At 44.6% G+C, this 27,965-nt stretch overlaps 1 pseudogene across 1 annotated transcript; it reads left to right on the top strand.

The window, feature by feature from the left end:
• Positions 1–166: 166 nt before the first annotated feature.
• Positions 167–27,031, top strand: LOC309531606 (glycine--tRNA ligase pseudogene; annotated as a pseudogene). Its single transcript has 3 exons — positions 167–283; positions 2,845–3,036; positions 25,396–27,031. The product of its transcript is annotated as a glycine--tRNA ligase pseudogene (transcript).
• The last annotated feature ends 934 nt before the right edge of the window (positions 27,032–27,965 follow it).

Below are 27,965 nucleotides of genomic sequence, written 5' to 3'. Positions count from 1 at the left end.
CAAGTGTCCCAGGAAAAAAGGGTCATCCCGCTTTTTCACACAAGAACACAGAAGCCACTGGATCACGTGATTTTGCTCTGAGATCTCGCAACAAAGCAAGCCCTTTTTTGGCAGGGTGTGATCTCACGCAGCACCCCAAACACATGTTTTTGGGCACCGTGAGAGCATGGCCCCGAAAAAAGCAGATCTTTTGGGTTATGTGATCTCACGCGTGTCACATGACTTGTGCAAGAGCACAGGCAGGAAGACATACATTCTGGATTGGGGACTCAACATGCTGGAGGTATGAAATAGTGTGGCACAGGGACGACATAGGGATGGCGTTGTGCATGCAGCACTCCAAAATGGTGGTTGTACACAGCATGTGCACACTCTAAAGCTACAGTCATACCTTGGAAGTCGAACGGAATCCGTTCTGGAAGTCCAAAACGGATCGGAAACCAAGGAAGCTCCTGCAGCCAATCGGAAGCCGCAGAAGCCCTGTCGGACATTCGGCTTCCAAAAATAGTCGCACACTGGAACAGTCACTTCCGGATTTGTGGCGTTCTGGAGCCAAAACATCCGAGAACTAAGCTGTTTGAAAACCAAGGTACGACTGTACAGTGGTACCTTAATTCGTTCTGGAGGTCCATTCTTAACCCGAAACCGTTCTTAACATGAGGTGCGCTTTCGCTAATGGGGCTGCCGCGCCACCAGCACGCGACTTCCGCTTGCATCCCGGGGCAAAGTTCGCAACCAGGAGCATCTATTCCCGGGTTGGCAGAGCTCATTACCTGAAACGTTTGTAAGGAGGAGGTTCCACTGTACTTAGAAAAGTGCTTCTAAGGCAAAGCCCATGCTTACATGGAACCTTTAAGCAATACCAGTTCCTCAAGAGTAACCGTAGGTGCAGGGGGGCTGGCGGGGAGGGGTGCCACCATGGACCTGGCTTTCAGCAGCAGCAGCACTTTCAAATACCAGGACGGTGGGGCAGTGAGGTTGCAAGGCCAAGGAAGCTATATCTGCAGTGCTGCTCCTTCTTGCCACCACTCCTTTGTGGTGTTGGGAGGTGAGTATTGGCTTTCTTTCCTCTTGATGAGTTCCCCAGAGGCACCTGGTTGGCCCCTGTGAGAAAGAGGATAACTGGACTCATTACACCTTAGATCCAGCCCATTAAGGCTCTTCTTCTGCTTTCACATAGTTTCTCTTCTTCATTCTATTTTTTGTAGAAAAAAAATACATTATTGAATTTATTTGGGGAGGTTAAATACGGAGGTCACCATTTGCCTTGCAGAAATAGCTACCTTGGCAAGATGACAAAGCAACCAGAATGACAATTCAATCTGAGGTTTTATTTTTAGCTGTAATGTGCCGTCAGCTTGGATCCACAGTTTTAAATCTATAGTATATTTTCATTTTGAAAAGCACTTTTAAGTGATAGATTGTTGTTAGGAATGAATAACATTTCCTGTTAATCAAACTGCTTTGAAACTTAAGTCATTTTAAAACACATATTTATTTATTATCCTTAAATTATGATCTGCCTATGAGAAGGCTCAAGGTGCTTTGCAAAGAGTTCCCAGTGGTCTGCTACATGTGTGGCTCCCATTATCCAAATGCTCGTTATATGAAAATATCCAAATGTGAGTAGAGATTGTACAAACAAGCGACCATTTCCTCTTTTGCAAGGTTTCAGGGGTTTCTCCTGGGTTTTCTTATCATTTTGGTGTCAAGATTCCATGGTTGGGAATGCATTAGAACTTTCCCCATAGGAATCAATGAAAAACGGCATGCAAATGCTTGCCTAACAAATGATTTCCTGAAAACTCATTGTGTTCGGATAGCAAGACACTTGTGTAGTTCAACAGAGCAGGCATCCTTAACATTTGAAGGCAAACATGTTTAGGGAACTTTTTAATGTTCGACGTTTTATCGTTGTCAGGGTTACTTCCAGATCCTAGCTCACAGAGGATCACGCTAGCCAGCGATGGTTAAATAAAAGTCTTTATTGAGTTACAGTCTCCATTCTCGAGCTGCTGCGTGCAACCCTACGTCTTATGCTTAGATCGGCAAAGCTCCGTCTGAGTCTCCGCCCCTTGCGCACCAACTTAATATCCTAGCCCTGCTCCACCTTTTCCGCCTGACAGTTCTCCTCTGGGTCCCTCTGCCCCCCTGGGTCTCTTCCTTCCGGGATTCTTCTGACGCTGACCCCCCTGACTCTCCTGTCTCCTTGCGCCGGGCTTTAGGACCTGGCTCCCTTTCCGGGCTGCCAACTGCGCCACCTTCCTGTGCATTTGAACTTGGCGCGTGCACCCAACCTTCCACTTTCCGTCTAACCGTCACTTCGCTCCCCGATGAAGGTGTGGCCACTCCTGACTCGTGCCCTCCCTCCTGCTGCGAGCTGCCAGCGCTTGATCCCTGGCGCTCTTCCTCTTTCCTACTCTCTGGCGGTGACGCTGGTCCCAATTTCCAACTGCTCTCCTCTGAGTCCCCTCTGGCTCTATCTTCCTGGGGTGTCCCCCTAGTCTCCCCCCTTGCCCTGGCCACCGGTGCTCCTTTTTGTGAATCTTCTGATTCACTGGAAAGACTCGGAGATCTCGGGTCGTCGTCATCACTCATCCTTTCTTCTGCCTCCTCCCCCTCGCTCTCTGTTTCCTCCCTTGCCCTCGCCTCTGCTCCTGAACCCCTGACAATCGTGCTTTTAATATTCTGTTGAGAGCCTCCCAGAGTGGCTGGGGAAACCCAGCCAGATGGGTGGGGTAATAATAATAATAATAATAATAATAATAATAATAATACTAATACAGAGAATTCTATAACCTCATTCAAGTACATTTAACTTCCCAAAATTATGGGTATTAACAGAGTCTGGGTCTGAGGATGAGGATGCAACTGGAAGACATGATGGAAGTGTGGTACCAACCAAATCTTGCTGATCCATCTACTAAACATTTTGGAAATCTGCCTGATATGCATTTGGATACTATTAACAACATTGTAACCAAATATTGCATGATGTTTCCTGAGATCAAGGAGCAGGTTTTCGTCTATGTCAGGGTACAATCGGATGCCATTTTGAGTCAAGATGGTGGACTGAACTCTTCAAAAATGCGCTGTTTTTTGACCACTAATTTCAAAACTGCACTGAGGACAAATCTTCTAGTTCCCTATAAAGCAGGATGAAGATAATGTCTTAAAACATACTATGGGTGGTTTTGAGCATGGAGCTGATGCCTCTCCCTGCCTCACACTTCCCCATAATATATATGATTGAATCCAGCCAAAGTTAGTTGAATCTGAGTCCCAATGAAATCAATGGCAAAAGCAAACTAGATGACTCTTGGTTCCTTTCCAACTCTAAGATTATATGAGGAAGTGAGGAAGGAGTGCTTAACCAGAGAGAACTCCCAGAGACTGGGCCTGGCCAAGCGTGGGGCAGAATCTGCTCTTTCCAATTATCCGCCAGCCTAATCATAAAAACATCAAGCTGCATGCTCCGTATGTCATTTTTTAAATATTGAATTCATTCAGGAGTTTCTTGATTAATCCTTTATTATTCCTCTCCAAATCCCAAGATTCCCCTAACCCTGTGCGTGTGCTTGATTATCTGAAGCAATTCTAATACAGAAGCAACTGCTGGAATCATTTTAGAACTGACTCCCTCATTTTCCCCCCTCACACATACTAATACTCAACAGAACACAAGTACAGCATAGCCTACAATGCCTCTGGCAGGGACAAGATGGAACCCAAAACTCCCAAAACCACATATCTTTGCATTCCTCCCTCACACCCAACCTGAGACTCATGCTGATAAGGACTTAAAGGACTACTTATATATTCAAAAGTTCAAAAAAGGCAGATAATACAATTCACCCTGTGCGATGAACCAGGAGGAGCTCTTGAGGCAAATGTGTCCTTTAATAATTGGCCATTGCCACTGCCTTGTATTTTTTTCCTGGCTGTGAAGCTGGAGGCACTTCAGACTTATGGGGTTCCCAGTGAGAAAGGGAATAATGCTGCACAACTCTATTGGTTACTGCAGCTGATTTAACCATACTAATCCCACACACCCTTCCTTGCAAGTTTATTGCATGGTATATGCTGAGTAAGGCCACAATCACACCATACATATAAAGCACCGTGATGCCATTTGGGCAGTCATGGCTTAACCCAAAGAATTCTGGGAGCTGTAGTTTGTTAAGGTGCTGGGAGTTGTTAGGAAGCCCCTGTTCCCTCTCAGAAAGCTACAATTCCCAGTGTTCCCTGTGAGGAGGGTTTGATTGTTAAACCACTATGACAATTAGACCCTCTCTGCAGACTCTCTTATTGGTGGCTGATCTCACAGGTAGAAGACATCTAGAACCTTCTGTCCACATATTATGTCATGGAGAGCAACCCCAGGAGAGATGTCCAGCTGATTAAGGTGTGGCACTTTCATGGCTGCCAAGCACACATGGAGCAGCAACCGAAGCGGGTGGAAGAATTTAGATGATCTCTTTGCATGTTGCAGTCAGCTGTCAATGTGGAAAGCAGGCTCCAGATGTTTTCTTCCTGGGAACATTCTTAGAAGAGGAAGCAGCCAAGCTAGCAAAAGACCACCAGAGGGTGTTAAGCCCTTTTCAGGCATTTGCCTAAATGCCTGTGGGCTAAAAGTAGGAAGTGAGTGGGGGCATGCATGCAAGCCCAAGAATCACCATATGCGCTGGCATCTGAATAGGGCTTTATTCAAACATCAGAGTGAGTGTAGGACTGTGTTGCATTGTGAGAGACTTCAGGTCACTAGCTGGTCCTGCAGTCACCTCTCCACATGGCAACCAGTGTGGTGTAGTGGTTAGAGTGTTGGACTAGGACCTGGAAGACCAGGGTTCAAATCCCCACTCAGCCATGAAACTTACTGGGTGGCTTTGGGCCAGCCATTCACTCTCAGCCTAACCTATCACAGGGTGTTGTGAGGATAAAATTGGAAGGAGTGGAACTATGTATGTTGCCTTGAGCTCCTTGGAGGAAAGGTGGATATAAATGTAGTGAACAAACAAACAAATAATAAAGAGCTGCCACAGGGTTGCCTGATTCCACCTTGAGTGGCAGTGATTGTGCCATTCTCTTAAAACGCCACAGTAATTTTTGGAGTGATTCTTTATATAGATAGACAACAAATCTGCTACTCCAGCCCTGTTTCCTTCAATCAACGTACCTTGAGCAGGTGGCGAGGCTGTAACATATATTCAGATATAGGGAAAGTATCATGAGTCCATTTCCCAAGGCACTGATTTTTGTGGTACAAAAAAATAGAAAATACAAGAGAAACACAATATATCTAAGAGGAAGACAATATATTATCTCCCAGAGAGGCTTGTCCTGCCCCAGTAACCCCTTTGGCATTTTCCTCTGTGTAATGTCTTCACCTCATTAAAGCTTTAGTTGATGAATTAAATATTTAATGCATTAAATGGGCTTCCTTTGTACAGGAGAGCTCCGTTCTTGTTCCTGGTGTGTGTGATGCTGTGTATCCTCGTGGGAAGCTCCAATTTGCCACACTAATTGTGCACAGATTCTTCACAACCTGCCTAATTTCCTTAGCAGCCAAAGGAAAGCAAGCAGAAAGGCAACCTGGCTGATTCAAGGCAATTGGCTCCACTGAATGTCATCCAGTCAGCTAAAGAGCCATCCGTTCCTGTTAAGGTTGCAACCCAGCACCATACATCTCAGGGCAGTGATTTGAAGCTACTCTGGCTCACCCGCTCAGCACAGGGGCCGATTTAACAGGGCATCATCAGGTACGCAGCGGATAGCATAGCACAGCAAGCTTGGAGTTAAACCAAAAATAAAACAAAACAAAGTAATGGAAACTTAATGATGCTAATTCATACTCGAACAGCTTCCCCCTATTTGTAAAGTAGGTGTTTTGTGCATGAGTGTCCCAGGCATCAATATGGAGAAAGAGGTAAAAGGGGTCTTGCAATGATAGATGAACTTCCTTTGGGAGATAATTCCAGAAGATGGTATTCAATGAGACAATTTCCACTTGTGCAGTCAAATTTATCCTACCTCTCTTCTCACATGCGCCTATTCAAACCCCCCCCCCAAAAAAAGTAGGCTCTGGAGAGTTGGGAGAACCCCCTCAGAACAGATATAGGGGGTGGGGGCACAGAGAGAGGAGAGGAAGGATAAGTTCTGTTGTGCAGCCGGAACAAAATTATTTCACCAGATCATAGGAGCCAACTCCTAGGGACTGAAGTTCCTTCGGCCTCCAGTAACATATTTAAGGGGTCCACATCCCCTAAAGTTGATGGACATTGCAATTCAAATGATGATGAATTATGTGGGATGGGCCTTCATTACTCCCTCCCCCCATATTTTATTTCAGTTGGCACCCCTGCACCAGATACTGACAAAAGTTAGGATGTCACCAACAAACAGATCATCTCTCTCTAGTCCCCACCTGTCTTACTGCTGAGGCATATTCCTAATGCAAGTCGATGTGGTTGAAGGGGTATCTGTGTTCCAAGGAGTTCAGGGCTTCAAGATTGCCACCAGCTCTTTGAGTTGTGTTCAGAATTGATCCCAAAGCCAATATAGATGGCTTCAAAGTTAGTGAGGTACACAGGTGATGTATACCTGGTCCCAGTCAGCAATCGAGCTTCTGTGTTTCATAGCAACTATAGTAAGGATGGGGCACTAGTTTGAAGGTGCTTTAACAAACAAACCCTCCATTCTAATTATGCTGATCCCTATTTGAGGTGGACACAGTCACCTTTCATTATGCCCACCTCAAATGATATTCACTCCTTGGCGAAGGCAGATATGATGGCAAGAGAACTCCACTGAACCCAGAAAGAGATCTGTCAGCTCCAGGGCTGAAGGTCCCAACAGGAATGTGACCGGTAGGCCTCTGGTGGCTGGAGTTGTGGCTGCCATTTTAGTTTCCCTAAAATTCAATGCCCCCCCAAAAAAAGTTCTGCACTTTATTAGTATTGTTGGCTTGTTGTATGGTATAGAAAAGCAGCTGCTGGATTCAGCTGTTTTCTGTATGTTGCATATTCTGTAGAGATTTAGTTTTATCTGTTATGCTGAATTCTTTTTGTATTTTAAAGTTTTATTATGTCAACCACTCTGGAATTCTTGTATAAAAAAGCAATATATAAGTTGAAAGAATGATGGGTGCATAAATGAATGAATAACATGCTCTTAGTGTTTTTCCCCACTGTGTAATCATGAGGATCAACTCCAATACTCAGGAATCATGTCAAGTATCTGTGGGTTACTTAGGGAGGGGCTGTAGCAAAATCTCCCTCAAATTTGCCACTCCATGTTTGTGGAGGTGGAGGAGAGATGGAGGAGTGAATCCAAAAAACTGATTTAAACCATCTCGGTGCAGCAATGTTCCCGGGGAAGACTAATGGCCACCAGCCACTGCAATCCTCTAATGTCCATGCTGCCAGCTTTCCAAAGGAAGAAAGGAAGGAAGGAAGGAACCATAAAGGAAGCAGCGAAGCATGATACTCAAATGGTTTGCACACCTTTTCAAAAATCTTCATCCCAGTTTAAGGCTGCATGGAAGAATCCTGGGAGCTGATATTTACGCCTCAGAAAGCTACATTTCCCAGCACCCTTCACAAACTTACAGCTTCCAGGATTTGGCAGAATCATGGAATTTAGATTTGGAAGGGACCATGAGGGTCATCTATTCCAACCCCCTGTAATGCAGGAATCTTTTGCCCAACATGGGACTCGAACCCACAACCCTGAGATTAAGAGCCTCATGCTATCTTGCTGAGTTTGCGCTTTAAATATATAGTATGTACGCAGACTCGTTCGTGCTTTAAATGTATAGTATGTATGCAGACTCAAGCACCCAATTTGGCACCCTTAAATTCGCAAACCGAGGTCAAAAGTGCAGCCATGACCCTTTTTTAAAGCTCCATGCTATTCCATAAATTAATAAAGAAAGAAACAAAATATATAACCACACTAAAGTGTCCTGTGAAAGGTCAAGTAGGATTTGGTCTGTAATTTTCAGACCAACCCCTTGCGTTCCCACCACCACCACCCCATTCCAATCTGGAAACAGTGGCTCATGTTCTCCTGTCTTGCCCCCTTTATAAAGACCTGAGGAATGAGATCATCACCCCACTCCTACTTACCATCCCAGGCTGCCCATCTGAGGCCACATTGTTCTTCCTGTTGTCAGATCAGAATGATCAGACAACAGCAAAGGTTGCTAGGTTTATTGGGGGGGATGAGATTAAGGGCCACTATTTGAACGATGGTCTTGGTCATTTGGTGGTCCTTTTTATCCATTGTTGTTGTTTTTTAATTGTATATATTGCTTGTTTTATGTTGCTACGGCTGTTGGCTAATGCAAATAAAGTTTATCTATCTCACACCACCCCATTCCATCCGAAGCCAGGAATGCAGAGCTAGAAGCTGAATTCCAAATCAAGCCCGGTCAGCAGGAATGGCTGAAAGTCAGTGCTAGAGCATCTGCTTGACATACAGCAGTTCCCAGGTTCTCTCCCCAGCATCTCCAGGTAAAGCTGGGAGGGACAACAGTCTGAAACCCTGGAGAACTACAGTCGGTGTAGTGACAGCTCTGAGCTAGCTGGGCCAATGGGCTGAATCAGTGTAAAGTATCTTCCTATGTTCCTGCTTCAGCAAAAGTGTTAATCTGGACCAACTCAGGGGTGGTTTGACTGTGAAGGGAAATCAACTGCTTTGGATTTGGAGAGGGATGGGGACTCGCATGCTCTTCCTTCACCATTTCATTCCATCACACTTTATTTTATTTCCTGACTGAATGAATGAATGAAAGAAGTATATATAAAATAAAATGGCAAGAGATAGGTAAAATATTAGAAGCTGCTCAAGCGGCAAAGGAAGAGCTCATTCTCTGCTGGGACCAGGAAGCCACCGAGCGGAACTCTATTTTACTTTAACCAGGAGGAAAGGACAGAGGACTATCCAGGACTGAAAGCTGAACTTCCTTCTTGTCACCGTTTAAGTAATGAGCGCATTCCAGGAGCAGGTCTTGTATCTTTGGTGCCTAGAAATTAGGAGGAAAATCTGCCCTGAAACAAGATTTCATTGCTGGTAGTGCAAGAGACACGAGAGGTTGTTACAGAGCCATTGCTATAGAGGTTTCAGACTGAGGTTCACATTCTGTTCTGGGCCACTTTCTGGGGGTTGCATAACCAGTGGTGGGAGGGGCCAGAAGCAAAAAGTGGGTGGAGCAACACATGCAAATGTTGCCTATGTACAGCAGGCTAGTGTCTACACACACACCTCTTTATCTTTCCTCCAGGGAAGCAAGCAAAATAAATTATGAGAGTTCAAACCAGGCAAAAACATCCAAAGAGGCTGCAAAAGAGGTCTACTGAGGTATGTGCCTGAGGAGAGGGGAGGTTCACATGAGATCTCACCACTGCCACCTCTTTTCCTCACTTTTCCCCTGATGGGGACCACCTCCCAACACACTGCTGCTGGACAAGCACAAAGAAGTGTCTGTGGCTTCCATGCTCTAGTGAGATCTCATAGACCTCTTGAGAGATCTTGCCAGAACCCAGAGCCTGCAGCTGTGCATCCCTGTACATAATCAAGGCATAACCAAGGCTTTTTTGTAGGGTAGTGGCAGGGGCAGCAGCTTCCCATTTTGCCTGAGGTGACAAAAGGGGACATCCTCCCCCTCCCCCCCCCCGGTAAGGTTGTTTCTTCTCAGAAGTATCTGGTTGCTGTATTGTGTGATCCTGAAGGGTTTTTCTTATGCTCTAATAATGAGAAGATGTCTTTTGCTGTCTCTGCCTAGGAACTACTTGAGGCTTATCTAGTGGGTTAACTGTTGGCACTGATGCCCTTGGCAACTGTAAAAGCGTGCAAAATCACCCTGGCGCAGACCCAGCGACAGACACACAAGCCAGACTGGAATCTGGCAACATTCTCTGATGCTGCTATTGACATTGAAGCAGTTACTAACATTTACTTTAGTAACTTCGGTTTAAAAAACAAACAAAACACCTGTCCTATGTTTAATCAAATACCTTTGATTTGATCCTATTTATGGGGGGGAAACATGCTGCTAAAGAAATTTGCCAACTGTCTCCGTCCCTCCTAGGAAGCATCAAAAGCCCCATGATCTGATCACCTTTAAATTGCACGCAACCCTATTCATTAATTGCATGGAACCCTATCAGGAAAATGAAAGATGCAACATATGTCTCAGGATGACCACTTATACGTTGGCAATAATAACCAGAATATGGCAAGAAATAGCAGAATTTGAATACAATGCAACACCTAAAGAGTACATACAGCCTTGGATGGGCAGATACACGGAGAGCGAGAGGAGGGAGAAATGAGTCAGTAAGTGAGGTGTTTGGATAGTACGCTTGCAATGTTGAAGACTCCATTTGCAGCAAAATCAGTAAAGTCGATTTCTGGAAGCTGGTTCTCTGCTGGCAATGAAAATGAAGCATCTGCAGCCTCCCCATGCCCAGTGGTGAGATCTCCCTTCATGGATTTCAATCAGAGTGAAATTGAGTGACTTCAGTAATTTCATGCCGGGTTACAGGAGTGGGGTAAGGAGGAAGGGTGACTTCCCTAATACCTAATCGGTCTCTAACAGCTTCATAATTGGCCTATCCCATGGGCGATTAAGGATGAAAATAACTAATTTCCGCTCATCCTACAGATTAATCAGATCACCTTTCTCTGTCCCGTCTCCCGATTGCTTGGCTGCTGAAAGAAACACCCTCTTTCTCATTCTGGTTAAGAGAACAGTGAGATGTGATCAATTAGGCAGCAATTTGATTTACAAAGAATCAGGCTAGGACAGAATGATGTGGTCTAAGGTTGTGCCTGTGTGGTGCAATCATCCCCCCCCCCAAGTAGGTTTAGGAGGAGGAGGAGAGGGGGAGAATGTTCTGTTGCACAAGGAGAAAGCCTTATAATGATGGAAAGTTGGCATTAGCACCACATTGAATACTACCCATGGCATCTGGTTTGAATCCTTAAAGCTGCTGAAATGAGCTTTGCTGCTATCAGTAAGGGTTAGGGTTGGTATCAGGACTTGGTATGGTGGGACACCCAAATGGCCCTCTGCCACCCTTTCCACCCACCCTGGTGCTCCTCCATACCATTGTTGCTGCACCCTTTTGCCCCCACTAGTCATGTCTCCTCCTTTCTTGACTATATTCTCAGGGGGTGGTTATCGTGCTTTGGGACAGGAGCAGATCCTGTGCTCAGCTTCGATCTACGTTGGCCAGCTACCATCTAAGATGGTCTAAAATGCAGTGTTCAACATTGATGTCTGGCATTGCATTTGGGGCAATCTAAAGTGGCAGATAATGGCCATAGACTAGCCCAGTGTTAACGCAGCTCCCATTCCAACATCACCACCACCACCAGGTGGACTTGTCCAGGGTGAGAAGGGGAGCAGCACACCACAACAGCAGAAGCAACAGAAGAGTCGGCTGCCCAATAGGGACAGAGAGATTGCCAGCAGTGCTGGACAGGGGCCAGACTGACTGAAGTCTGATGCTGACTCTGCTACATGGAAGGCAGTGCCAGGAGGGAGGGCCAAAGTGAGACAGTTGCAAACACACAAAAGAATACAGATGTGAGTAATGAATGTTCATAATAATAATGGATGGATAGATAACAAATCAACTGTCTGTAGGGTTTTTAAATGCACAATGAAAGAAATGATACCAGAAGCAACTAGAGTGAGAAAAGGTGGTGAAATCACTCTTGCTCACTCCATATGGATTCAATCGCTGTCCACATCATTTTGGATCTCAAGTAGAGAACATGCCCAGTTGTAGGAAAGAACACCAAGACAGATGAGCCAGGGACTCAGAACACCTCACCATAATATTTTCATGTGATTAGGGTTGACATTCTGGAATATTTCAGTTTCATTCTATAAATCAGGGGATATCTGGAGGTGGCAGAAGGAAGTTACAGTCACTTCAGTGACTCACACCAAAGCAAACAGGGTGAGCTCCTCTGGTGGCAGATCGTTTTTACACTTTAATGTTTCAAATATAAGCCTTTTTCAGTTGCCAAGAGGGGTGTGCGCCTTCAATTTCCATTCAGAATGCACACCGGCGGCTCTCAAAATTTAAGGAGCCTTGTATTGTTCCCTGTGCGTTCTGAAAATCCTGTGGCATGTGAACACGTGGGAGTAATTTATGTTTCAGATAATTCATTCTCTTTTCATTTTATTTTCCTAAGATCTGCAACAGGCCTCCACCAGAGATCCGGGATTGCCTCGGTTTCCTGGGGCATGTAATCTGCTGTAGCAGCAGCAGAAAAAAACAGCATGTTTGCCTAGCTTAACAGAACATGCCCCACTGGAATTGCTACCAGGGAACGAACAAGTCAATAAGCATTCTTTTGCATTCAGCTGCACCAGAATGGCATTCACCAGAAATACAGAGGTGCAGCATCCGGGATGTGTGTCAGCAAGGACTGTCATTGCCATATGGCTTTGGCATTTGATTTAGCACAGGAAAGCTTGATGGGCTGACTGTGCATTAATGTCTTTTTGATGTACACCTTGCCAGCACCATCTGCATGAGACACAGCCATGCTCCAGCACAAGAACCACCAATGCTTCTATGTCACACACATCTATTCCTGGAACAAGCCATTCAGACTCAATAGGTTAAGGTTACCTTGATTCTTTCCTTGCTGTCTCTTAGTTGGCAGAGAGGGGCATCCTAGAGTAACATGCCCTAAACTCCAGTGGGCTCAGATATAGAGATGGTCCAGTATCCCAATGGTAGCAAGCATGGTGCTCTCTCTGTGTGTTTTGGATGACAGCTCCCATCAACACCAGTCATTAGGGGTGGTGGATACCAGTGGCGTAGCGTGGGGGGTGCAGGGGGGGCCGGCCGCACCGGGCACAACATCTGGGGGTTAGGGTTAGGGGGCGCAAATCCACGGGTTAGGGGACGCAAATCCACAGGTTAGGGGGCGCAAATCCACGGGTTAGGGGGCGCAAATTACTTGCCTTGCCCCGGGTGCTGACAACCCACGCTACGCCACTGGTGGACACTGTAGTCCACAACATCTGGAGGGCACCATGTTGGCTTCTCCTGCAAATAGGGAACTCATTTACTGAGTGTGGATATTTACATAGTGAAACATCCATTGATACACAAGAAGCAGGTTTCAAAATGCTTGCAGAAATCCTAAGGTTTGTAGAAGTTTATATTTAAAAACCAACTAATGGGAATACTCCCCAAATAAACTCAGGGACAACTGAAAAGGCTAGGTGGGCAAAGAATGCTAACAAACTTTTGAGGGAGAAATGGGGGGAAAGTGTGGAACAGGACATGGAATGGGATATCCTGGAAGGGAATGTGGCTGGCTGGCTGGAACCATGAACTCCATGCTGAAATGTTTTGTTGTAGGCCCAATTTTCCTAGAAATGCAGCGTTCATTTCCATAGTATGATTTCCAAAAAGGTCGACCTCCTCATGAATCAAGTTAAGTGAATGCTACCTGGCCACTGAAAAGAGACAAGACATTGGCTTTGCCTGGGGCAGGGAAATAAAAGCAAAAGCCATTTTTTTTCTCACATTTGCTCTCAAAGGAACACAGGTCAGCAAACAATAAGATAATAAAACAATATAATAAAAAATAAAAAAACACCTGTACAACATTTAAAAACATTTAAGAACACCTAAAAACGCTAAAAAAAACTTCTAAATCATTTAAGAACATCTAAGACTTTAAGAAGATCTGAAAGATCCTTGCTCATTCTTGTAATCCAAATCCACCTACTGGAGAAAAGAAAAAGACACCCAGCAGGAGGGAAGGAGAGAAAATAAGGTAAATAAGGTGAGGCAAGTCTCAAAAGATTCCCAGTGGAAGATTACATCAAGTGATCAGCCATGAAAACTAAACATCTCACCCTCGAAACTGAATGACATTGGTACCACTGCACACTGAAATTTCAACAGACAACTTGGCCCTGACAGCTAAATATTATTTAATAGGCTTGATGCCAACCCTAAATTCTACAGGGTGGTATTTTTCTAACAAGTCCCATTAGGTCAAGGATTTCCACTTGCATGAGGGGGCTTACCCCTTACTCCCCACTGTGCATAACCCATGCAGTGACTTTGGGGAAACCCCCTAGAATAGATTTAGGGAAAGGAAGGAGGGTGAAGGATAAATCATCGCACTGATGGAACATTTACCTTAGTACTATGTTCAATTCTACTTATGGTACATGGGTTGAATTCTTAAAGCTGCTCCTTTCTTATTGGTATGTGACTCCATATTAAGGCAAAATGGACACTCCATTTTCATTGTCCCATTCCTGGGTGGGGGGGAAATGAGGGAGGTGATTTCAGCAATTTTTGAAGGTAAAGGAGGTGAAAGAAGGAATTTACAGGTGGCAGCATCAGCAGGGATCGTTTCTACTACTGCTAACAACCAATTGTTTCCCAGAATGCCCCAGCGAGTGACACTACATCATCACACGCCATCCTTGCCAAGGGAATTCTGGGGTTCTAAATGGTGTCCATCAGTTAGCGTCCACTGGGCGGACAGCTTCTGCTGCCACCACAAAACTGATGATGGTGGTAAAAGGAGGAAACCTGGCAAGCAAGGCAAGTCAGTTCTGCTTCCCCTACTGCTCCCCCGAACGACAACAACAATTCTAGCGGTAAGCTCTCCATTAGTCCTGCTCGGAATCTGTATTCATTTTCTCCTTCCACTGTGCTATTTACATTTTTTGAAGTGGAGCGAGCAAAACGAAACAAAACACTTAGGATATGAACATACTTGTGCTATAGAATGACATTGTGCCAGTCTAATATCTCCTGTGCTATTTTCTATCCTTTTCTTAATGGTCCCTAGCATTCTGTTTACTTTCTTCGAGTTTGACAGCTGCAATGCATTAAGCTGCTTTCAGTGTTTTCGGCAACGATGACTTAAGGTTCTCTTTCCTGAGCAGTACCAGCTAATTTAGAAACCCACCCATTGTGTGCAAGCAAAATTATTTTTCCTGTGCACATTAATTTGTACTTATCCACTCTGAACTTTGACTGCCATTTTATTGCCCAACCATCTTATTATGTGAAATCTTTCCGTGCTTTCTTATACTGTCGTTAGCACGGCTGTCTTGAATGCATTGGGGGGGAGGGTCTCCAGATTTTTCGATCTCATCCATACTCCCAGATCAATGGGAGACAATGGCCAGCAAGCCTGAGAGCAGATGCTGGGCATGTGAGAGGCACCAGTTGAGGGCTTGTTTATTTAGATGTGCGGACAGAAGTAAGCGGAGTCACAACTTGCCCACATGGTGTACTCCAGAGGCCACACTGCCTGTCAATTCACCCTGCTTTCCCACCCCAACATGGAGCACTCAAGATGATTTAATATATGGATGTAACAGGCAGAGACAACACACTGCCACTTATTTCACAGCAGGGATGGTGATGACATAATCTCCCAGGTCACTGGCTGCCAGTCCTTTTCATGACAAATAAATAATGGTTTCTCAGACAGGAAACACTCCAAATAAACAAAGCAGAGTAGGATTTGGGTTGGGTGCATTAGCTGCCACTTAAATTCCAAAGCCCCCTTGTTAAAACCATTCAAAATACCACCCAACAGTGAGCAAGCTTCTGAGTCCACCAGAACTCTTCATCAGTCTGGGTGCTAAGCACAGCTGAAGGGGGTGAAGGGGGTGAAGGGGGTGAAGGGGGAAAATGCTCTCGGACCCATGGGAATTGATTGGTACACGATAAGATCAAAACACTGGTCAAGTGGAAAATGTGGATGAACCTTCAGTCTGAAAAACAGCTCAAAACCCAGATTTAAGTGGATTTATTAATTTTATTTTAAATGGCAACTGCCAGGACGCCACCTTAAATATCTGGCGGCTCACATTGTCCCTGGGCAACTCCAAACCCAAGAAGTTAGTAAACCGAGAATGCTGTGCATATTTATGGTGAACATGTTCATGATGCAAGGCAATCTGCCAGTGTTTTGTCTCCAGACTGGGCTCATGTATTCCCTTAAAAGCATTAGACAGCCCATCAACAATGATGATGGAACACTAGTTATTTTCAAGCCATTGAATGTTGGATCGAGCTGTTTCAAGAATGTAGCACATATTACAATACATAACAATAATGTTTTGTGGCGACCCTCTGGGGCAATTGTTTTGAGGACTCAAATATAAGCACAGAGCTGAATCTCAGTGACACACTGAATGGGGCGGAAAAATACAAGGAAAGGTTTTAAAATTCTCATTTGAAATGCAGAGCAATTTATCTTAAAAAAACAGAACTGAGATATGTGAAAATGGTCCCTGGTGTTTTCTGAGGGGTTGTTAGTGGCAGTAATAAAAGAGACAGCAGCCTCAACTATTTCATTCTCAAGCAAACATATGGAATTATGAAGTTGCTTTTGGCTCTCCAGTACGATTGGGGTTGTCATCTTATGCCCTGGTCCTCTGTGATTCTATGTCTAAGGAGCAGGGGAAGAGCTTGGCAATCTCTATCTCATCCCTTACTGCCTAGCTGTTTCTATACCACCACTCTTGTCCATCGTTGTCCTGGAAATAATCTTTGTGCATTTTCATATACATGTGCTGCCTCCTTCTGGAACTGTGTGTGCTTGAGTTTGTCATTTTTCTGTTCCATAGATGCTGAATTTGCACAAACGCACCCACTTCCCCAACTAAATGCATTTGATACAGAATGCTGAAAATCAGGCTGGATCTAGACACATCAAATAAGTGTTTCAGTTAAACACGTTCTATACTTTGTATGAGAAATTGGGTTGGTAAAAACAGAACTCCACAGTGTCATCTGGTGTCACAGTGTTAGAATGCATAAACAAAACATATAAAGTGCTTTTTCTTTGCCAATGTAGCTGCATTCTCAGACTCTTGATATAAGCTTGTGAAACAGTTTTGGAGGACAGGAAGCAGCTAGTTATTGTTCTTTAGCTTCTATTAATCATGGGGAGCCTGTATCTCTTCAGATGTTGCTGGACTCCAACACCCATCAGCCTCAGCCACTCAGCCAGTTTAGACAGTAGTCAGGGATGATGGGAATTGTAGTTCCTCAACATCTGGCAGGTCATAGCTACCCCACCCCTATATAAGCAGACAAAATTGGCTAGATGTCTAGATGTCACCGGGGCAAAATGTGACATATCAGTAAATTAAACACTGAGGGAGGAGCAGCAGGGAAGGGAAAATGTGAACATAGAATTTGGTCAACTGTAGCAAAATCTTGTGCTTTGTTAAGAACATTAAAGGATCCACTCATAACTAATAGCTATGTGGTTGCCTTTACTTCCTGACAGTAAGAGCTGTTCGACAGTGGAATTTGCTGCCAAGGAGTGTGGTGGAGTCTCCTTCTTTGGAGGTCTTTAAGCAGAGGCTTGACAACCATATGTCAGGAGTGCTCTGATGGTGTTTCCTGCTTGGCAGGGGGTTGGACTCGATGGCCCTTGTGGTCTCTTCCAACTCTATGATTCTATGATTCTATGATTGAATGTGGGGACATTTGCCCACCTCCAATCTGAAGGGACCTCACTTGTTCTCCAAGAATTATCAAAGATTCTAGACAGAGGCTATGAGATTACATCTGCAAGCTCCTTTAGTACCCTTGGAAGCAGCTCATCAGGCCCTGTAGATTTGAATTCATTTAAATAACTAGGTGTTTCCTTACCACCTCTTTTCCTTTCTTGGGCTGCAGCTCCCTCCTTACATCATTTATTCTGGTATCACCAGGTCAGGCACTGCTTTCCTTTGGGTGAAGACAGAGACCAAGTAGGAGCTGAGCAACTCTGCCTTCTCTCTATCACCCAATAGCATTTCTCAGTCTTCTCCATACAGATGACCTACTACTTGCTTGTTCTTCCTCTTGCTTTGAACACAACCAAAGAAACCTTTTTAAAAATCTTTTTTTAAAAAAGCCATTTTTGGACGTCAAACTCAGCCAAGAGCATAAGGTCAAACAGATTCCTCACTGGCCTTGCAGACAACTTCATTGTCCAGAAAGTGGGAGATGCAACAAGAGGAACAGCCGTTTTAGATCTGGTCCTAACCAATGTTGATGACTTGGTTAGTGGGGTAGATGTGGAAGGATCATTAGGCGCGAGTGATCATGCTCTTCTGAAGTTTACTATACAGCGGAAAGGAGCAGCCAAGCATACTAGGACTCAATTTCTTGACTTTAAGAAAGCTGACTTCATAAAACTTAGGGAAGTGCTGGGTGAGATCCCATGGACAGCAATACTAAAAGGAAAGGGAGTTCATGATGGCTGGGAGTTTGTTAAGAGGGAGATAGTAAAAGCACAACGTCAGGCAATACCAATGAGACGGAAACATGGAAGGTGCCTAAAGAAGCCAGGGTGGCTATCTAAAGAACTTTTAACTGAATTAAGATTAAAAAAGGATGTGTACAAAAAATGGAAAAGGGGGGAAACCACCAAAGAGGAATTCAAACAAATAGCCAGCACGTGTAGACACAAAGTCAGAAAAGCTAAAGCACAGAATGAACTCAGGCTTGCTAGAGAGGTTAAAAGCAACAAAAAAGGCTTTTATGGGTATGTTCGTAGCAAAAGGAAGAACAAAGAAACAGTGGGGTCACTCAGAGAAGAAGATGGTGAAATGCAAACAGGGGACACAGAAAGGGCTGAACTCCTCAATGCCTTCTTTGCCTCAGTCTTCTCTGATAAAGAAAACAATGCCCGACCTGAAGAATTTGGAGCAAATGATTCAGCAAAGGAAACACAGCCCAGAATAACTAAGGAGATAGTACAAGAATATTTGGCTAGTTTAGATGTATTCAAGTCTCCAGGGCCAGATGAACTGCATCCAAGAGTATTAAAAGAACTGGCAGATGTGATCTCAGAACCACTGGCAGTCATCTTTGAGAATTCCTGGAGAACAGGCGAAGTCCCGGCAGACTGGAGGAGGGCAAATGTTGTCCCTATTTTCAAAAAGGGGGAAAGAGAGGACCCAAATAATTACCGCCCAGTCAGTCTGACATCAATACCAGGGAAGATTCTGGAGCAGATCATTAAGAAAACAGTCTGTGAGCACCTAGAAAGGAATGCTGTGATCACCAATAGTCAGCATGGATTTCTGAGAAATAAGTCATGTCAGACTAACCTCATCTCGTTTTTTGACAGAATTGCAAGCCTGGTAGATGAAGGGAACGCAGTGGATGTAGCCTACCTTGATTTCAGCAAGGCATTTGACAAGGTGCCCCATGATATTCTTGTAAAGAAGCTGGTAAAATGCAGTCTTGACTATGCTACCACTCAGTGGATTTGTAACTGGCTGACTGACCGAACCCAAAGGGTGCTCATCAATGGTTCCTCTTCATCCTGGAGAAGAGTGACTAGTGGGGTGCCACAGGGTTCTGTCTTGGGCCCGGTCTTATTCAACATCTTTATCAACGACTTGGATGATGGACTCAAGGGCATCCTGATCAAATTTGCAGATGACACCAAACTGGGAGGGGTGGCTAACACCCCAGAGGACAGGATCACACTTCAAAACGACCTTGACAGATTAGAGAACTGGGCAAAAACAAACAAGATGAATTTTAACAGGGAGAAATGTAAAGTATTACACTTGGGCAAAAAAAATGAGAGGCACAAATACAAGATGGGTGACACCTGGCTTGAGAGCAGTACATGTGAAAAGGATCTAGGAGTCTTGGTTGACCACAAACTTGACATGAGCCAACAGTGTGACGCGGCAGCTAAAAAAGCCAATGCAATTCTGGGCTGCATCAATAGGAGTATAGCATCTAGATCAAGTGAAGTAATAGTGCCACTGTATTCTGCTCTGGTCAGACCACACCTGGAGTACTGTGTCCAGTTCTGGGCACCACAATTCAAGAAGGACACTGACAAACTGGAACGTGTACAGAGGAGGGCAACCAAAATGGTCAAAGGCCTGGAAACGATGCCTTATGAGGAACGGCTAAGGGAGCTGGGCATGTTTAGCCTGGAGAAGAGGAGGTTAAGGGGTGATATGATAGCCATGTTCAAATATATAAAAGGATGTCACATAGAGGAGGGAGAAAGGTTGTTTTCTGCTGCTCCAGAGAAGCGGACACGGAGCAATGGATCCAAACTACAAGAAAGAAGATTCCACCTAAACATTAGGAAGAACTTCCTGACAGTAAGAGCTGTTCGACAGTGGAATTTGCTGCCAAGGAGTGTGGTGGAGTCTCCTATTTTGGAGGTCTTTAAGCAGAGGCTTGACAACCATATGTCAGGAGTGCTCTGATGGTGTTTCCTGCTTGGCAGGGGGTTGGACTCGATGGCCCTTGTGGTCTCTTCCAACTCTATGATTCTATGATTCTATAAGCTCTCTTGCAAGCCTAAGCTCATTCTGAGCTTTGGTCCACCAGTCTGTGCAGCCAGTAGTTTACTTCCAGTATTTTCCCCTCATTTCATGGGCCATGATATTCAATGATGAAAAAAACACCTGTGCTGCAAGGCCCTTCAGCTTCCTGCCCAGGGTCTCATGGTCATTTGCTATGAAGTTGAAGGCAGTGTCCACCAGTATCATTTGTACCTACATGAATCAGAAGGAAGGGGTTGTGGTCAGTGGGCTATATAAGACTTGAAAACCTATCTGTCGCATTGTAAAACTGTGAACCTGGAAGTCAGCACACCTTCCAGGACACCCTGTTACCTTGGCACACTGCTGCTGTCCTCTTCAGTAGGGAGTCTATTACCACTACATGTCTCTTCCTCCTCTGGAGAGTGGCAGGAATCTTTTTGTGCACAGTACCTTCCACAACCGCTTCAGGGTATCCTGAGGTCTGCAACTGCTGTCCTTGTCCCTCTGGCCCAAAAACAGTGTCTGAGGTGAGGGCATGGAATTGATTTTGCAGTTCCAGTGACACAGCATGGCTCCTGGCAGTCCTGCTTCTGTGTGCCATGTTCCTTCCAGTACTGGTCTCTTGCAATCTTCCTCCTCCCTAGGGGTGCCCTGCCTGTGCCATTGTTCCAGGACAGTCCACTCTGCTCTATCGAGAAATTCCTCATATTGGCAGTAACTGAGGTGTGATTTAGGACTCATCCTATGAAAAGATGAAATATCAAAAGGCAGGCTTTTGCTCTGCTAAAACATGTAGATATTTGGGGCAGGAATTTGAATCATTCCACTTTAGTTTCTTTCTGTAAGTTTAAGCCCCTCATCCGCATAAAACAACAGTACTTGTAGGAATTTGATGAATTGGTCAAACGGTTGCTTGAAAGTTTCATCAATCTTTTCCCACATTTGGCCCAAATCCCAAGTAAAGAAGCTCAGCACATAATTCATAAAAGATGCTACTCAGTGAGTTTTGGCTCTAATAATTTTGAGTACATGGCAGGGGTTATGCGCCTGTGTGTGTATGTGTTTCTTTTTTCAAACAGGCAGGTCTTTGAACATATTGTGCAGATCTTTTTTCTACATTGATTCTGAGCTGTGAAGTTGAACATTCAAAATCCAAAGAGAGCTCTTCACAGGGCTTCATTTCTGTCTGGTCTCAGCTGTGGAACCTGTTTTCAGCATGTGAGAAATAACACAGAAGAGAGTGCCTTTGAGTAGGCGCAGAGTGCCTTTTACCCATTGCTATGTAACTGGTACTTTCTGGTTTTTCCAGAATCTTGATTAGAAGATTCCATGACAGATGATGACAGATTCCAGAACCTTCTTCAGTCTTGTTTGGGTATTCTCTTGGTTATGACTAATCACGTGCAGGAGGAAAATGCCCGACTGTTGCTTCTTGCCAGATCTGCCCCACCACAGATTTTGGGTGGTGAGCAGTAAAGGGAAGCTTGCAATATATACACATAGGTTCCCCCTATGATTGGAAGTCTGCACAATCAAGGTTCCCAATCCTGTGGCATACCTGTACAAGCACAGCAAGTTCCCATTTACAGATTTTCCCTTCCTGCAAAAAAATAAAGTTTTTTAAAGAATTAATGTGTGTGTTTTGCAATGTTCTAATTACAAGTGCATGGAGAAAAATGCCTGAGGGGGCTATTTCTGCGGGGCATACATCAAAAGGCCATTTGGCACATCATGAAGAAACAGCAATAGATGATGTCTTGAGTGACTAGCACATTTTCTTTCCTCACTTCTAAGCATCATATGAAAGAAAAATGCACCCATCAACCCTCTGGGGAAATGTGTGCGGTCCTGAGATAGGTACAGATCATACCTCCCTGTGTGAGTGATGTACCACATTCTCCTTTGTGTATAACTAGGAAATGTGGGACAAGGATGCCCAAGTCAATCAGACATCTTCTATTGCTGCTTCCTAGTAAAGCGTAATATGTCTCTGAATGAGAGTGGGTGGAAGTCTATACACCCAGTAAAATCAAGTACTGTAGCAGAGCTTTTCCTGGACTGTACTAGTTCAAAACTTCAGGGGAGGGTTTGCATGTTCAAATATTTCTTTAATGACAAACAAACAACAGCAATGAGATAATAATCGCTGCACATAGAAGTGTAGCATGCCAGGAGACAAATTCCAAGTAGCCTTCTCCTTGCCTTCCCATTTTATGTTCAGAGATATTTTATGAGGAAGAAATCAACCATGCAGCCTCATATTTGCAACCTGAAATGGTACAGCCCAGTAAATTTTGCTGAGAAAAAGCTCGATTCTGCTGAATGTAGTAACTGGCCCTTAGTTCTCAGCGCAGAGATTCCAACGGGAGCTGTCCAGATGAAGGGGCAACTTGAAGGAGGTATTTCATATTTTAAAATGATGACATTGGAAGCAGCACTCAGATTCATCAGCAGAATCAAGTTTATACTCCTATTTCAAACATTCCCTCAGCCACTTGCAGGATTGATTTTCCTTGAAATCCACTTTTGTCATATTTCTAAAAGCTCTGGCATAAAAATGGATATTCTCTTGACTTTGGCTACATAATATATGTCATATTTCTTTCCCGAGATTGACTTCAGAATGACATTACTTCAAATGCAGTTATAAGCTGTGACTCTTTACCAGCTGAAACTCTTCCATCACTCACTCTGTACTCAAGAAATGAATGCTTCCTGCTTTGCATACCTCTGTGCTTGCTATCCATAAGCAAAGCCCTCATTCTATCACAAAACTCAGTTTGGGGCCTGTAGCAAATGGAGTACTGAGCAGCATGGATTCTGCATTAAACTCTGATGAGGCCCTGGAGTTAGCAAGGGACTTTTTTGTTTTAGGCAAGACCTAAACCCAGGGTCAAATTAGCAGGATGACTTATTTTGGGGGTAGTGAATCATCTCTAAAGGAGGCACCTCTACAGGGTATGTAGCCTTTGGGCTGTTCCTTAGGAAAGTAAGTGAGGGCAAGGTCTGCTTGTCTTTCCTTGGGTATGTAGCGAGAGAGGAGATATTGGGGGGGTCATATCATCTCTCATGCCAATGGCCAGTTGTTCTTCAGGCTCCCACCAGATATGTGCTGAGATGGTGCAATCTCCCTAACATTGTAGCATACCCATCAACTGAAAACCGGTACATCTCTTCTTCTTTTTTTCATGCGAGAACACAGCGGCCATTTTGGGCCTTGTGATCTTGCCCTGCAAAAGCACTTTTAGGAGGTCACATGGGTAAAGTGACTTGCCCTGGAGCACAGCCTAGAAGACATCCCGGTTTTCAGGTTTTGGCCTGGACACGTGTTATAGCAATATTTCCTAACTATAGCATATTCCAAATATGCATGCAAGAAGCTTACAACATTACAGTGTTACCTTGGTTCTCAAACTTAATCCATTCCAGGAGCCCGTTCCAAAACCAAAGCGTTCCAAAACAAAGGCACGCTTTCCCATAGAAAGTAATGTAAAACGGATTAATCTGTTCCAGACTTTTAAAAACAACCCCTAAAACAGCAATTTAACATGAATTTTACTATCTAACAAGACTGTTGATCCATAAAATGAAAGCAATAATCAATGTTCTGTACTATAAAATAAACATGACAGTATTGTAGATGATAAAAAAAATTAAAAAATTCTTTCCTGCACTGATGATAGTCATTGTTTGGATGGGGGGCTTTTATCCATTTCTGCAGTCACAATCAATCAGTCAGGCAGTAGCTGAACTGGGTTCCACATAGCCACAAAAACAAATTAACCGAAAAAGCCTCAAAAACAAAAACGCAAAATAAATAGCAAAAACAAAAAGTGCCAAACTTAATCCATTCTGGAAGCCCAATTGACTTCCGAAATGTTCGAAAACCAAGGCACAGCTTCTGATTGGTGCACGTGCCCCCAGAAATAATAGTCAAGAGTTGTATCTGACATTCGGCTTCCAAAAAAGTTTGAAAACCGGAACACTTACTTCCGGGTTTTCGGCATTTGAGTACCAAGGTACCACTGTATGGACCTTTTTCAACCCTACTAAAATAATAACTTTTTTCATTCACTTAGCCATTTACTTCATCTGATTAACAGCTGAAGGAGGATGGCTGCTAATCAATCACCAAACACTTCCTATAACTCCTTCCCCAATGCCTTCTCCCCCCTATTTCCTCTCAGCATTTTTAGAGTTAATGAGGAGGGTCAAGAAGGGGAAATAGGCCTCCAAACAGACACTTGTGGCATCAGTTATGTTTTTTCTGGGCTGTAAGAGTAGCTCAACCAGTGAGCCATTTGTCATGCAGCTCAATCCTGCCATAAAATACGAATCAGCCTGTGCAGTCACGTCCCCTTTGCACTGCTTCCTTTTTACAAGCACATTAATATCATCAGTGAGGAGGAGGGGACTCATATGGTCACAAACACACTTAGGATTTTTCCTCCCTTTGAGTCCATCCCTGGAGACTCTGTTCCTGGGAAGTAGTTCTTGTCTTCTTGGTTAGGCTGGGTTATGGTGGGCTGGTATTAAAAGAAAGGAAAAGGGGCTGCCACCAGTGTCATAAAGCCATGGCCTATTTTTGAGCACATCATGTTGACATCTCACCATAACATAGACAAAACATATGCAATTGGGAGTCAGAGGGGGTAAATATTTGTCTGAGATGGGCTGTCATTGCATGGATGTGCAAACTAATCTCGATGACATCTAGAGTAACTACATTCACAGAGAGCAGTAAAGTCATAGCACACAGACAACACATTTCATTGTGATATCATGGATATCACAGAGAGTTCGAGGATGCAAGGGAGAAACGTGCTAGGAAGAAGGCACGCTTGGCAAATCCACACTGTGATCAGCTCTTGCCTGGAAACCAATGTCCCCACTGTGGAAAGACGTGTGGATCCAGAATTGGCCTCCACAGTCACTTATGGACTCATTGTTAAAACTCTGCTTATGGAAAACAATCTTACTCCTTCTATCTGGGATGGTCGTCCTCTTCCACCGAGCGCGCAGCTTCGGGAGGGACGCACATGGAGCGGTGAGGGAGGAAGGGGACACCCGCCTAGCCAGCCAGATCAGCCGAATCAACCCTGGCGATCAATGGGGTGACAGATGTCGCAGCCAGATCGCCCTCACATCCGGTGTCCTTCAATCTTATGTTCAAGACCTCTATCGGGCCTGGAGGAAACATGCCAGGTTACCTGAGACCGGAAACTGCGCAGGGGATCTTCCTGAACTTTAAACGCCTCTTGGAATTTAACCAAGGCAAACTTCCTTTTGCTGCTGCTCAGATTGGGAATTCCTTCAGGAATGAGATCTCTCCTCGCTCAGGCCTCATTAGAGTCAGAGATTTCACAATGGCAGAAATTGAGCATTTTGTGGATCCCAGTGAGAAGCATCACCCTAAGTTCCAGAATGTAGCAGACCTTCACATCCTCTTGTACTCTTCCAAAGCCCAGACCAGTGGGCAGTCGGCTCATTCCATGCGTCTGGGGGATGCTGTTGAGCAGGGTGTAATCAATAACTCGGTGCTCGGTTACTTCATTGGCCGCATCTACCTCTACCTTGTCAAAGTCGGCATCTCTCCAAACAAGCTGCGCTTCCGACAACACATGGAGAATGAAATGGCCCACTATGCCTGTGACTGCTGGGATGCAGAGTCCAAAACATCCTACGGGTGGATTGAAATTGTTGGCTGTGCTGACCGCTCTTGCTACGACCTCTCTTGCCACGCCAGAGCCACCAAAGTTCCTCTTGTAGCTGAAAAGCCTCTGAAGGAACCCAAAACAGCCAACGTCGTTCAGTTTGAAGTAAATAAGGAAGCCATTGGCAAGGCTTACAAAAAGGACGCCAAACTGGTGCTGGAATACCTTTCCATCTGTGATGAGTGCTACATCAATGAGATGGAGAAATTGTTGAACGAAAAAGGGGGATTTACCTTTGAAACGGAAGGGAAAACTTTTCAACTAACAAAGGACATGGTCGGCGTGAAGAGGTTTCAGAAAACCTTGGAAGAGATTGTCCCCAATGTGATTGAGCCTTCGTTTGGTATCGGAAGAATCATGTACACAATATTTGAGCACACGTTCCGCATCCGGGAGGGAGATGAGCAACGGACGTACTTCAGTTTCCCTGCTGTGGTGGCGCCGTTCAAGTGCTCTGTCCTTCCTCTGAGCCAAAACCAGGAATTCATTCCGTTTGTGAAGGAACTATCCGAAGCCCTCACAAGAAACGGGGTCTCCCACAAGGTGGACGACTCCTCCGGATCCATCGGCCGGCGCTACGCCAGGACGGATGAGATCGGCGTGGCTTTTGGGATCACGATTGACTTTGACACGGTTAACCGGTCGCCGCACACGGCCACCTTGCGAGACCGCGACTCCATGCGCCAGATACGAGCTGAGATCTCTGAGCTTCCCACCATAGTTCGCGACCTTGCAAACGGGCACATAACCTGGGCTGACGTGGACGCCAAGTATCCACTCTTCGAGGGACAAGAGACTGGCAAAAAGGAGACAATAGAGGAATGAAACAAACTCCCCGGAAACTTAACAAGAAGTTGACTTTTTACTGTTCATGTTAATATGAAATTTATCATGTGTATTATTCAAAACAGGGACTGTCTGGTTATCTCCCCCTTCACTTCCAATTGCTGCCTAATTTTAACTCCCAGCTCCAATAAACACAGTTAAAAAAAGACAATCTTACTCGGCTACGAGTGATCGCCAAAGAAGAAGAAGATCACAGAGAGGCATTTGTGGGTCATGCAAAAAACTCATTGCATGTGCCATGGCTTCTTTTGTATGTATGATAGCATGAGGTTGCCCTTCTCAATCCTCAGCAGTGTTGTGTGCATCCCTCCACGAAGGCCATTATGAGAGAGGGACCTTGTGTTTCTACTCCACATTATGGAGTTAGTCTCTACCCAAGAGCCTGCCCTCTTGGGAGCAACATATCTGTAAGATCCAGACATACAAGCAACTATCTCATTGTCAGACAAGCTAACAGCAGTAGCCATTAAAGTGTTTTTCATGTCGAAAATGGCAATTGGATCCCCAGCAATGGTGACAGTGCTCCTTATAATAACTCTTATAATAGAAAGCGGCAAGTAATTACTCCCTGGGGAGTTGTCATTCTGCACAACACTGTTAGCAACAGCCATATGGGTGGAACAGGAATAACACAGCACCATATAGATGATCTTTTCTAATTCTTTATTTTCCCCCATCCGTGAATTGTGCCCTTCCCTATTTCCTATCAGTGCTCCATCTCATTGTATGCAAACCACAACCCCCTCTTTTTTCTCCATCCAGCTTTATTTTCCTGAACATTCATTAACTGCTCACAAAGGACCATGCATGGCAGAATGGAGTAGCAATTATCTGCTGGTTCTGACCCGTGTTTAACAGTCAGAGATTAGCATCAGCAGTAATAATGGAGTGTGGGGTACAGGTTGTTCAGTGCTGAGGATCTGACAAGTATCCAACCAACAGTTCTAAGATGAGAGAAAGGGAGGTCTTTGCCGTGAAATGTAAAATGACATTTTCATAAGATGTGGGGAAGAAGCACACATTGTTGTCCAGTAGATTAAATTAAATTATTTATTAAATTTCTATAAATGCCTTTCATCCAAGGA

Source organism: Podarcis vaucheri (assembly GCF_965113315.1).
Source record: "Podarcis vaucheri genome assembly, chromosome: 4".
Classification (NCBI taxonomy): Eukaryota; Metazoa; Chordata; class Lepidosauria; order Squamata; family Lacertidae; genus Podarcis; species Podarcis vaucheri.
This window is presented reverse-complemented; position numbering and strand designations above follow the sequence as displayed.